The following is a 12,782-nucleotide window of genomic DNA, read 5'->3' as shown; positions in this document are numbered from 1 at the left end:
TGCATCAACTGCAATGGATCAAACTAAAGACATTCTTAATCAAAGCCAGGACAGCTCGGGCCAGGGGGGTGCGCCTCTGTCACGATGCTTCATCATCTTGACCCCAATAGAGTGCAAATGAGGGGGCAGGCTCACCTTCAGAACTGACCAGGGGACAGACTCACCTTCCACAGCTTAGCAATGGTCAGAAGGTTCATGGGTATTATTACAGGTTTGTATGAATTGCTTCAGGTAAATGGATCTGCTAGATAACATATTAATAATAACAATTATCTTAATGATCATTATATTTATAATACTGGAGACAGAACATGCTTTTGAAATACTGGAATCTGATCAACATGTACACAGTATACATTAAACAACTGGTGGCTTCAAAGCATATCAGAGTAGGGACAAAAGCCTCAATGGACATGACTGGGCAATTGTATGATTGTACCTCTGATAAATTAATACCTTCCTTTTATTAGATTATCCTAAACCATTCATCTTTCATTAGATAATAATAATAATTTCCCCCAGATGCAAACATCACACAGTAGATACACACTAAATCCCTGGTGAAATAATCAAATCAGCCAAACCGGGTTTTGTTTCCAGTGCTTATGTAAACAGTGTGGCAATGTGATAACTTGAGTAAAGGCAAAAGTCTCCACATAGGAAAAAGTACACAAAACAGGCAAAAATTACTAAACAAATGTGTAAGAAGAAAAGGAGGAAAAAAGGAAACAATGTGGGGCAATGTGCATGTGCATAGCGGCATTGTTATATAAAGTTTCTGAGTCACAAAGCCCACAAATTAACATGTATGCGACCTTCTATTAAATTGGAAAACACAAATGCTGAGTCACGTTATGGAAATGACTGGCTTTAAAAAATGAGAAGACGTTGCTCAATGCTGGCCTGTTTAAGCCCTCAATTCTGCTTTCAAATTCTTATTTCAATCTCCCCCCTTATGAGAGTGGACTGGATTATACTGCTAAAGCCCAAGTATCTCATTCAGGACAGGGATTAGAGCAGAGTATATTAATCCCTAAGAGTAAGGCAATCACATTTTACGAGCAACACACAGCATTTACTTCTATAGCATATCCTCTCCGTTGCATTTCACTTCCATGGCTGGCGGCCTTCGAAATTCACCAGGGAATAAGACACCTAATGGTTTGTCTTTCAGTCTTAAAGTCTTATGTGTTCAACTCATCAGCTACTGTCTACTTATGAAAGATCCTCTAACACTGAGGGGAAATAGATGTCATTCAACACTCTGTGCATTCAGTTGCAATTCGATAAAGAGATATTCAATAGTACCATTATTATTATTACAACAAATAACATAAAAGGAACTACTGTTGTTTTTCTGAATTACTCCGTTATTAAAGGTACTGGAGAATTCTAATTGAGTCCATACATAAAGGGGTGAGACTTTCCAGTTAAGAAGAGTTTTCTACTTGGAGAGGGTGATCCATGTTTCAATACTTACCTGTAGAAACTACTAGAAGATAATCTGTTCATCCAGACTGATCACAGATTTAGTGCAAATTCATTCCTGGTCACAATTATTCAACTGTGGCTGGCTGTGTGTTTGCGAATGATCCCCACTTTCCATACTGTGAGATCTCGACAGTCCCTACTCATAGGACACTGCACATACTGGCTGGTTGTGGGTGGTGTGGGATAAGATGGTCTGCTGTCACCCTCCAAACAATGTTTCACGCATGACTCATTAGTGTTAGATTTAGGAGATGTGTCCATCACTTCAAATCCTGCATCCTGTTCTGGACAAGCATCACAAGTGTGGTGTCAGATCCTTGCTCACTGTGATTACTTGGCCACCAAAGGAACACGATGAGTTGAATGGCCTCCTTTCTGTTGTCATAAAATTCTGTTGTCTTGTGTTCAAATCAGCCAAGGTGTCTGTGTCCACTGTTGTTGAGGCAATTCCCCCAGGCCCATCTCGAACTTTCCTGGTCCATGGATTTAGGGCCTTCATACCGGCCACATGTAGACATGACTATATTCTTACCCAGTGCAAAAGTGTGTCACTCAGTGAACCATATTGGCTTGGAAATCACACTCATTTGTGGTTAGTCCTACTGATGAACTGCTCAATATATAGGCATTGTTTTACACAGGTAGACCACAACATTGTGTGAAATGTTTGTATTTTTGTGCCTGACAATGTTGTGTTTATTACAGTATTGTTTTTATTATTTTTTGTCATTTAGCTGACACTCTTATCCAGGGCAACTTACATTTGAACCCATTTATACAGCTGGGCATTTTACTGGAGCAATCTAAGTGAAGTACCTTGCTCAAGGGTACAACAGCACTGCCCCACCTGGGATTTGAACCCACAACTTTCCAGTTATGAGTCCAGAGACCTAAACAGTACTCCATAGTGTTTGTTTTGCACAATTATTACACAGCCTTTGGATCTGAAGATGTTGAGTTATAACAGTTATCCCCATTCATAATGAAATAGATGTCAGAATACAATATAAGTCTTCAGAGAACCCATTTTGTTTTAAAATAAATTCTAATTATCAATTCATGGATTCATTAATTCACTTAATACATTTTTCATTTCCCCCCATTTGTTTCTTGGGAGTTTCTCCGTCACTGAATTAAAGTGCTGCTCATCTGTAAGACTGACCATTCACTTCCTCTGAGTTATTGGGATCTTTCTGGGAATCACTACTGATGTTGCTGGAAATCCTGCACAAAAAACATGAGTGCTCCCTCCTTAAAATTACATCTGCTATGCCTTCACTCTTAGGTCTTGGGAGTCACCTGGCAACCACAGACTGCAGATGAGTTATTGAAGACATATTTGTTGGATACAGGAAGACCACAAAGGTTTACGCAATTAGTAGGGAAGCATAAAAACAACACAGCCAGAGGATGGAGATTAAAAACACCACCATATAGATAAAGTATTGCATATTGTATATGCATTACAGTCACCATTTATCCCACAGTACGAGAGCCTCCCATAGTTAAAGCTTATATCTTTCTTTACTGTCACAATGGTACGCTATCAATTTGTGTTTCCACTGTGGCCATATATTGCTGGGTCTAAATCCCAAACCAATTGTGCTGCATTGCAGCCGACTCACAAAAGAAGACACGTCTACATCCAAAACCCATTTTCTTATACTTATCTGTAAATGGAAATCCATCAATTATTTAGTGACCCCCCTCCCACACACACACACACACACACACACACACACACGCACCAAAAAATAAAATCTTCAAATTACTGTATTATTTATGTATATATTTATTTAATTTCCTTGTGACACAAACTCTGGAAAACACGCTTTCTTTCAGTGGTTCATTTGTAAGAAGAAGGTGCCACAAAGATGGACGTGTCATTGGCACAGGGCTGTGATTCAACCTCAGCAAGATCAATAACCTCCCCCGACTCGGAAGGGACCATATAACTGCTGTCGCCCCCTCCGGCCTCCCACTCCGGCTTCAAGCAATGCTTCCAATATCCATTACCGTCACTCATCTCACCAAAAGAGATCAGACCAAAGCGGAAAAAACAAACCTATCCTTGACGCTGCCCCTGCCACACACAGCCCCGAGCACCTCGCACTCTTCCAGCAGTCTCTTTTCTCCTATCCATGGGTTGCCATTTTATGGAAAGAGAAAGGAAAAAAATCCTCCAATGCAGCAATGTCACCTCCTCTCCTCTCTCTGTTTCCCATGGTCTCCTACTGCCGGAGCACTGTTTAAGGCATGCTGCTGCAGTCTGCTCCAGTCTCCAGGCGACAGTGTGCAAGACAGTTTTTTCCTTGGCAAGAGCAGAGAGAGGGATGGTGCATTTACATTTAATTCCGAAGGGACACGCAGACTAATGAATTGGGATTCCAGCCTTAGGGGCCACACACACACAGACAGTTATTTACAGGTTCTGAGATGGATGTCTGTAAAACCTGTACCTATGCCTTTTCAGAAGCTAAACTCGTTTGGGTGACACATCCAATGTTTAGAAAATCCTGGCCACATTTGTGCGCCGCTTTGCAGGACGCTACAGCGGGGCGGCTGCGCTTGTGTCTCGTTCAGACACGCTGCTCTCAATCCGCATTCAAGCCGGCGGCAGACCTTCTTCCCACTGTCTCTTCTGAACATGCAATGCAAACACGTGTGATGCAGCAAAGGAAAAAAACAAAAACGTCCGCAGACTACTGCTTTTTCAAACCAGCTTTAAAAGAACCTACATATTCGAGGCTCAGTCATAAGCACGTATAAAATAAGGTTAAAACTAACCAGTTATTTTCCAGTCAGGTGCAGTAATACGAGGTTGTTTTATTACTCACTGATTTTATGAATTTATTGAATTATATACGATGGAAAAACGGCGTGATTACGCAACAAAAGCCCAGAAATCACCACCTACACCACCTCGGGGAACCGCTGAAGCTTTTCGATGCTACCAGTCCGATCACGCAAAGCCATTCAGAAGGACATTGGAGAATTGCGTGGGCAGTAAAGCACAATACAACATAAACAATCTCTAAGGTCTGAGTCACAGTACTAATCTTTTTATCTTATTTATTTATTTCTTTTTTGACAAAGTTACAGGAACCACTGTTAGCAAACAAATGTGACAAAATTTGACCGGTATCAAGATAGAGCATGCACATGATGAATGGAGTTAAATATTTTGCAAATTATTATTTTGACCTCTTCCAAAAACAAATGACAAAACAAACTAACACAAAATAAAACTAACTGTAAATGTTTTTAAAAATAGTTGTTTTTGTAGAGATTATGCAGGAAGCAGGAAGAAAGAATAGAAAAGATCTTGCATTCAGCCACTTATGTAGTCTTTACCTTTAATTTCCCTTGAATATGTGAAGTCAAGGGAAGAGACCCCAAATGGTCTCTCTTTGTGTCCTGGAAAGGAGGATGCCCGCCATGCAGGTATATTGTAACGGATATTATGCCATTCAAGACAACTCGGTTTATAACAACCAAGGCATATGCGTGGAATGTGGTTCGATATCACCACAGATTAAACCTCATGCAAAGAAAATGATAAAATAAATCATTAAACATCGATGTCTAAGCCGCGTCTCTCATCTGGTTCAACCCTCGTTGAACGTTTTAAGACACTATCAAGCCAATAAAAAAACAAATAAAAAATTACTACCTCGTGATAATTAAAGAATAATATGTAAAGCAGTGATTAAAGCAGGCGCATTAAACAGCAGGCATCCCCTACCTCAATTAAAATTGGTTTAAAATATACAATTCTAACAACTACTGTTTGTACATCGATACAATGCGTATGTTGAATAGTTGAACGATTATTGTTTCACGATTTGCTTCTATTGTCTATGTAGGTGTTCATTGCAATAATAGCATCTGGGCGGTTGGCAACATTTCTTCATATAATGTGTTTTTATTTGACCTACTTACATGTGTATGTCTGTGTGTGTGTGTAAAGAGTTCGGAGATTACATAAAATATGATTGTACGACTATAAAGCCATCGAGTTTATTTTACCAATACAAAATAATACTACAAAATACAAAATAAAATCTCAGATATCATAGATACATAAAACAGGGATTCTTATATAACACATCTTACATTCAGTACGATTTAACTGTACTTGAAGAAGAAGTGGGGGGGGGGGGCACGATGTGTGTGTGTGGTGTGTGTTGTGGGGGGGGGGGCGGTTTGAGGTTAATTACTGACCTATTCAATTTAAAGTTGTCCATTTAGGTACAAGAAGCAAGATTTGCATGATTGTGCTTCACCCTCTAAAGGGAAGTGTGGGTACGTTTATTACATTTTAATTTCGTAAAAGCATGTTTGCATGTCGATTAGCGTGTGTCGTGTCTACAAGTCTAGCACACTATTCATCCTTGGTGGACATTTCCTCTCAGTTATTCTGCAGGTACCATAACCCGCCTCCCCTCCCCTCTCCCCCCGCAACACACACATCCTGCCCGCTTTCGCTCCATCACAGTGTTAACTGCGACTGCCCGGGCACGTCAACATGGCAAGACTGGACATCTTTGACGTCAGTGCGTGAAAGCTGGTGTCTGGGTGAAGTATGTCCACACGTCTCCTCTCTCTGTGCCCAGGCTGTGTCGCAGTCCGAAAAAAAGAAAAAGACTTCAAAAAAGGCAGACTTTCCCGGATTCAATTATCCAGCCCCCCCCCCCACCCCATCCTCCTCCCTCCACTGGAACTTTTCTCCCTCTTTCAATTCCACCACAAGCACGCAGTCTGCATCTTCGTTTTCTATTACGAAGTCCCTTAGGATAATTAACAGCAAGGACATATTTATCGATCCGCTACCGAGACGTGGGGATGGCAGGCGTGTCCGCTTGGCCGTGCCGGTGGGGGGGGTTGGGGGGGCGGAAGGCAAGATTAACTGCCTTCTGTCAGCAACTGCGCCGTCCGTACAGAGACTACAGCCACGCTGCGTCAAAGGGAAAGGCATTGGGCACATCCACACAGTGAACCCCTCATCCTGGCATTATTATCATCGCTATATTTCTCTGCAAACCAACTTCCATTGCAACGCGAGTCGGGCTGCCGCGGTGCCCTTTTCACGGTCGCTGGCCGAGGTGCTGAAATGGCTGAAACTGCCGCCCACCGCCGGCTCTTCATCCCCATTTACACGCCCGTCACGTCTCCAGAGTAAGGCGTGGCGGCCCTTCTTATGTATAATAATACACGCATGCACGTTTAACACACAAGCTGCGCATTGAAGTCGTCAAATCCACGCAAATCCAGCACCAGCAGCGACCCCTCAAAGAGAAAAGGCTCGGCTGGGCGGCTGTTGTCTGCACGGCTTCCCAGTGAAAATAAACATGACACAAAATAGAAAGCCACCCGATCACATAGCGTCTTGTTTTTTTTTTTTTTTTTTAAAAACATAAAATAAAATGCACAACGTTAAGGATTTAATTAGAAACTTACCTGTGCTTCTGTGCTGTGAATTGCAATCAGCTCTGGCGAAGAAATGTCTGCGTTTTTAAACAGCAAACCGATTAGTTGTTGTTTTTTTTTCCTCACAAACGCTCGCTTGCTGCAAAGAGGGGCGCGCAGTGGAAACTGACCTCCTCGGCTCTTCTTCAATGGGATACAGCTCTGCCCTCATCCAAGATGGCCGCCCTTTCTGACGTCAGCACCTTTTAATAGCAATCTGTCCGGGGGGAGCGGCGACGCGAGTTTGAGTCATCAGCGGCAGATGTTCTAGTGGACTGCAATCATTCCAATTTGTTTAGATATATTTTCATGTATGTATAAAAAATATCATTACCCACAAAGCGCCGTTGAAAAGATGTGCTGAGTACCCTTTTATTGAGTTTTGCACGAGTATTTGCTTGGTGTGAGTGGTTTGTTTGAGAGCACTAGGGGTCTTTAAGGAGGACGGTGTTATACCCAGGCAGAGTGTTTTTTTTTTTTTGGTAATTTAGGAATAATGCAGCAGTGATTTGATGTCGCCAAAGGGGTGGACTGCAGGGGCATCCCTATACGGCGGAGCCATATAAGGGAACTTATGTGGGATGTTTCTCCTATGCTTTAGGAATTAAAACGACAAAACAAAGCCAATGAAACGCCGCACAGTGCGACATAGATCCGACATATTACCGACGTTAAAACAGCAATCACCCGAGATACGTGGTTCAGACATGAGATCAGGTACTGGGATCTTCCACGCTGCTTGTGTGTGTACCCATATGAAAAGATATATAGAAGACGACCACATCGATGATGATCACACACACACACATATATGTAGTTGTTATTATTGTTGTTGTGGTTGTTGTTGTTTTGCAATGTCAGAAATAAATACAATATTGCTCTTACAGGTGCAACACTTTCTGTCTTGTACAGGTTGAAGTTTTGATCATGATACATATGGAGTGGCAGACCGAAGTGTGCACAGTCACACCCCCTGTCTTAACTGGAATGTTTCTCAGTTTTCCCTAGGGCTGAATCAGTGTTCAACAAACTGCAAACATATCACTGTTAAATAAGTAGCCTGTAGTTTAATTAAGTGTATTAATTCAACTAAATTAATCATGTAGTGACGTCGTGTTAAATGAAGGGTGGAGCCAATGCCTGAGCAATGTTTTAAAAATGATTATAAACCACACACACACACACACAAAATCCATAATAAAACTAATATAATGTGGTATCATGGGAGAGTATGTTTAAAGTATCTTACACACTTAAGTGGTATAAATGCAGTGTTTGTGTTGTCACTGAAGAAGTGAGAGATGGCAGTGATTACCTCCCATGAAAGATCCACGAGCCATAAGCATCTGGCAGTCATCAAGGCTGATAAAAAAACAGTGGTGTGTCTAAGTCTCTAATCTTTGATCATGAATCCACAATCTACTTATACTGTGCATAACCACACTGCAACAGACTCCAAGTACAGACTGATACCAAAGACAAGGAGATCCTTTGTTTTTAAAGCTGTTGTACTGTTAACCATATTGGTTTTAACAACACTGGGAGTAAAGTGTGCCAGGAAGATCCCTGCCACGTGTCCTTGGTGAGTGCAATCTCATTCAGTCTTGGACTTTAGGAGAGTAACAGGGGTACTCAGCATTTTCTGTCTCTCAGGCAACTCTCCAACAGAAAGCTGCAAAAGAGTAGAACAGTTGAAACCCTGGGTCTCTCTCTTCAAGCTTTCTAACGTGGTCCAGCCCTGCAGGTCAAGGCTCTCAATCTCAGTTCCTGGAAGGCTACTCTGTCTCCTGGCCTTTTGTTCCAACCCAGCTCTCGGTTACTTAATTGAGTCTGAATAGCTGATTAACAGGATTCATTTAATTCTTCTCCACAGACTGCAAGTCCTAAGCAGCACGCCCCAAATCAAAAGCATATGTTGAGTCATTGATTGTAAAACCATGGTATAGGTGTCTGCTTTATCTAACAATTCAATTAATTTAGTAATGGATAGTGCTTTAGCCAGAATGAAAAACAGAAAACACTCTGAGACCTATGCTGCAGGCCTTCATTGTCTCAAGTGTTCAATATGACACTGCTTCATTGGGGCTGAAGACTGGAGTTAAGTCTGTGACTAGCTGCTTGAAAATATTGCATAGGGCTCTGCTCTTCTGCATTCTGGGATAGAGAAAATGTAGCTGTACTTAATTCTAAATCAGACAACTAGCTTTGAATCCCTTGAGAATTCAGAGATGTTGATTTGGGTCACTACGCTACTTGGAAAAATATGTAAACCAGTTTACCACAGTGAATTCACTAGGGTTGTGTTTGGACTTTGAAACATGCATTTCCCTCTGCATATAAAGAACTTCAATATTTGTTTTTAAAGATACTCTTCAGAAGACCACAACCCAAATGCAGGTACCTCAGAGACTCATTTTATTCTTGGCTGTTTATTCATAATGAGTTCCACAAGAAAATAAAATAAAAATAAAAACATGAAATGTGAATTCATGGCCACGATTCCATCAAGAGCACTTCTTGTGTCACAGCTAAGACATCTAAGTTTTGTTCTCGTTGTCATGAGAACATCTCTGTGAAATATCAGTGTTATTGTGTGGAGTTATTCTGTATAAATATTAATATCCAGACACATTGTTTCCCTCTCACATTGAGAACATGTTTAATATGAAACTCTGGCTGATTTAGGAAGCATGTTTAATGGGAAGAACAAATCTATTCAGAACACGTGCAGAGAACAACATACCTCAATACTAAACAGTAGTCGGTATCCCAGATAGAGACCCTCAATACAATGCAAATAGTAACTTTATGAGTATGGGACGCATATTCCATACATTCATGTATATGTATGTATTTTGTTATGTCTGATTATTTTCGGTTTGACCAGTTGGGTATTTTTCATGTAGGGTGAGACTTTTTATAATAAACAAGGGCAAGTGCCTGGACATCAGACCAATGCCAAAAGTGGGGTCAGGCCCAGCCTTTGTGACAAGATGTACTTATGGTCCAATTATCTTATGGTGCCCATTAAGAGAACTAACCTCTATATGGCACATAACCCCTGATGTTTTCCAAACTGACTAAAGGAGACTTGTACCAGTTAAATACATTAGAAAGAGTTGCTTTTAATTAGTTACTTTGATAATAATAATAATTATTATTATATCTGAGCAGGTATCAACTGGACACTGTACACAATGGTCATTGATTTTAAATGTATCACTCACAATAAAGCTATTCCTACAAACCCACAACTTGATTTAATGGTGTAGTATTATTGATCAGACCAAAGCACACATACAGACTGAGAGCCATAGTGCTATATCGCAATGTACTCAAGATCCTGGTCAACTTCATTTAGTTGTTTATTGGTTGATTTGTTTATTTATTTCCTTATTATTTTAATTATTTTAGTGTCATTAAGTAATTTAGCAGATGCATTTATCCAAGGCCACTCACACAACATTTCAAATGAACATACAATACACAGTTCAAGTCATTGCATTATGACTTCTATTGGTGTAGGTACTGCAGGACCCTTGGCAGTAAGTGTCTCTAGCTCAGGCCATGCAAATTCAGCCCAAAGGCAATATTCCCATTTGCTGCACAAAACTGGTGGTTTTGCCTTCAGCAGCCATGCTTTAAATGGTGCACAGTCCATTTTAAAGAGTGCATTTATCAAACACAATACTGTATGCATGTACAGGGATTGCTGACCAAATATAAAACACTCTCATTTGACAAACACTTATATAACAATCAGGAAAGCCTAACAAGTGATGGGCTACATCTATTCCTGCTATAGGTCTCTTCTCAGTTGTTTTTGCTCTCTCTCTCTCTCTCTCTCTCTCTCTCTCTCTCTCTCTCTCTCTCTCTCTCTCTCTCCTTCACTCTCACTGAGGGGAGATTAAAGGGAATTTATAACTGATGTAATAAAAAAGAAAAAGCTTTTGATGATAAATTCAAGTTTTTCTCAGATATTTGTCTTGCTGTTGTGGACCATTTTATGCAGAAGGAAAAGGGAAACAAGCAGAGTGAATCTGTACTTCAGCATTCACACCCTCAAGGCCTTCTTCTTGACCTTTTCTGTATTGCTGATTATTTACTAATTAATCTGAAGGCTTTCTTTCTTTCTTTCTATCTTTCTTTCATTCTTTTTTACTGAATTAGCCTGCACAGTGCGACCAAAGGAGCCCGTCTCTTTGTGCCAGCACTTCACAGTGTTTCAGACTCTGAGTGTGTTGTCGCAGCCCTGTATGCGCCTCAGCATATGGGGCTTGTGATCCATATGTGTGTGTACTGTATGTGTGTGTGTGCACGAGAGCGAGTGTACATGTGCATGTGTGCGTGTGCATTCTGACTTTGTTACAGATGGGCAGCTTTAAATAAACACTGGGGCCTTATATCGGGACTCTGGTTTCGTCTGTGTAATGTTGGGGGAAAAACAAATTGCAAAAAGCGGCACTTTCATGCTTTATGTAGGGCAAACATCATAAACATCCTTAACTGTAGCAAGGGGGAAAGAAACAGGAGACATATATATTTCTTGTTTGAATTCCCAGAGCTGTAGGCCTCATTTCAAGGCCCTGCTCTTTTCTTGTTTGAAGGAGATGGTCAATGGAGGGTGTTATACAACTGATATGAAAATACCGCCACACCACTGAGATCATTTGGCTTAGATTCTCTTGCACAAAAGTGATTTTTCTGGAAGCACACTACATAAATGCCATTCCTAAAGTCATATTTTTTGTTTTGTTTTGTTTTATTTTGTTTGCATGCATGCTTGCAGAATGAGAGTGTGTGCCCCTTTAATGCTTGGAAGAACCAATATTCTGTTTTCCTATGAGAAATATGCTGCTTTCATGACTTACTATTGCTTTAAAGTTATAGCTTGTAATCTGCTGTTCATATCGGTATTCAGTCCCATTACAGTGGGCCAGCTTTGCAGCAGTTATGTTTTCCCCACTGCAGTCATAGGTTCTGTTCAGGGATTATTTATCTCCTTGAACAACTGTAACACATTCAAAACAAAGGAAATCAGCCTTTGCGCCTCATTTGACTTCACAAGGTCGGTTATGTAAAATCTCATCGCCGTGGCAGACACAGGAGATATAGGCAATGTACATGTCAGTGTGTTAAAATGACAAGTGAAGCCTCAGATGTTCACAGCACCGGCTGCAGTTGTCAGTGTAGAAAGAAAGCCAATTTTCCAGGTTAATTTTGTTGTTGTTGTTTTGCAGGATTGTAATATATGCACTGGATTATAACTAATATATAATATATAGTATAAAATATTTAGATAATAGTATAATTTTTATAATAAAGTAACACATGCTCACTGAAGTGAAATAACTTACAAGTAAAAATATATTAATTATACTGCTGCTATTACTACTACAACTACTACTATTACTACTACTAAAATATCTGTCATCTTTATTAACCTATTCCTGTTGCATTTAAATCTTCCAGAATGCTAATTTAAGCCAACGACAGTAAATGTCACAGAACTGTGAGATTGTCTTTCATCTTCAAAGAGTAAAGGCTGGGTGAAGTTAAAATGACAACAAGCTGATCAACAAGGGCCTGAGACTCCACAGGATGAATGAAATACTTGAGGCTCTCATTATTGATGTATAATTACAGACTCCATGATCCAGACTCCCTGTCCGTTCTGCATTGTAGGATAAGGAGTGGTCAAGGCAGAGACTACAGCTGTCTTAACCTCTGCAGCCCATATACACACTGCGTGAAGAGCTTGGCATAGTTCGGGGTTGCGGAGGAGCTGTGGTTTGTGCAGGATCTTCAGCCTCACTCTGCAG

General features: G+C 40.6%; 1 protein-coding gene across 2 annotated transcripts in view; it reads right to left on the bottom strand.

The window, feature by feature from the left end:
• LOC136732050 (synaptosomal-associated protein 25) overlaps positions 1-7,114 on the bottom strand; it is a 52,939-nt gene extending 45,825 nt beyond the window's left edge. Inside the window, exon 1 of one of the 2 annotated variants that reach the window (XM_066697743.1) lies at positions 6,952-7,114. The gene's annotated coding sequence lies outside the window, so the exon portion shown is untranslated. The remainder of the gene's footprint in view (positions 1-6,951) is intronic. The other variant, XM_066697736.1, reaches the window with a different exon arrangement.
• Between the last annotated feature and the right edge of the window lie 5,668 nt (positions 7,115-12,782).

Source organism: Amia ocellicauda, chromosome 1 (genome assembly GCF_036373705.1).
Source record: "Amia ocellicauda isolate fAmiCal2 chromosome 1, fAmiCal2.hap1, whole genome shotgun sequence".
Classification (NCBI taxonomy): domain Eukaryota; kingdom Metazoa; phylum Chordata; class Actinopteri; order Amiiformes; family Amiidae; genus Amia; species Amia ocellicauda.
This window is presented reverse-complemented; position numbering and strand designations above follow the sequence as displayed.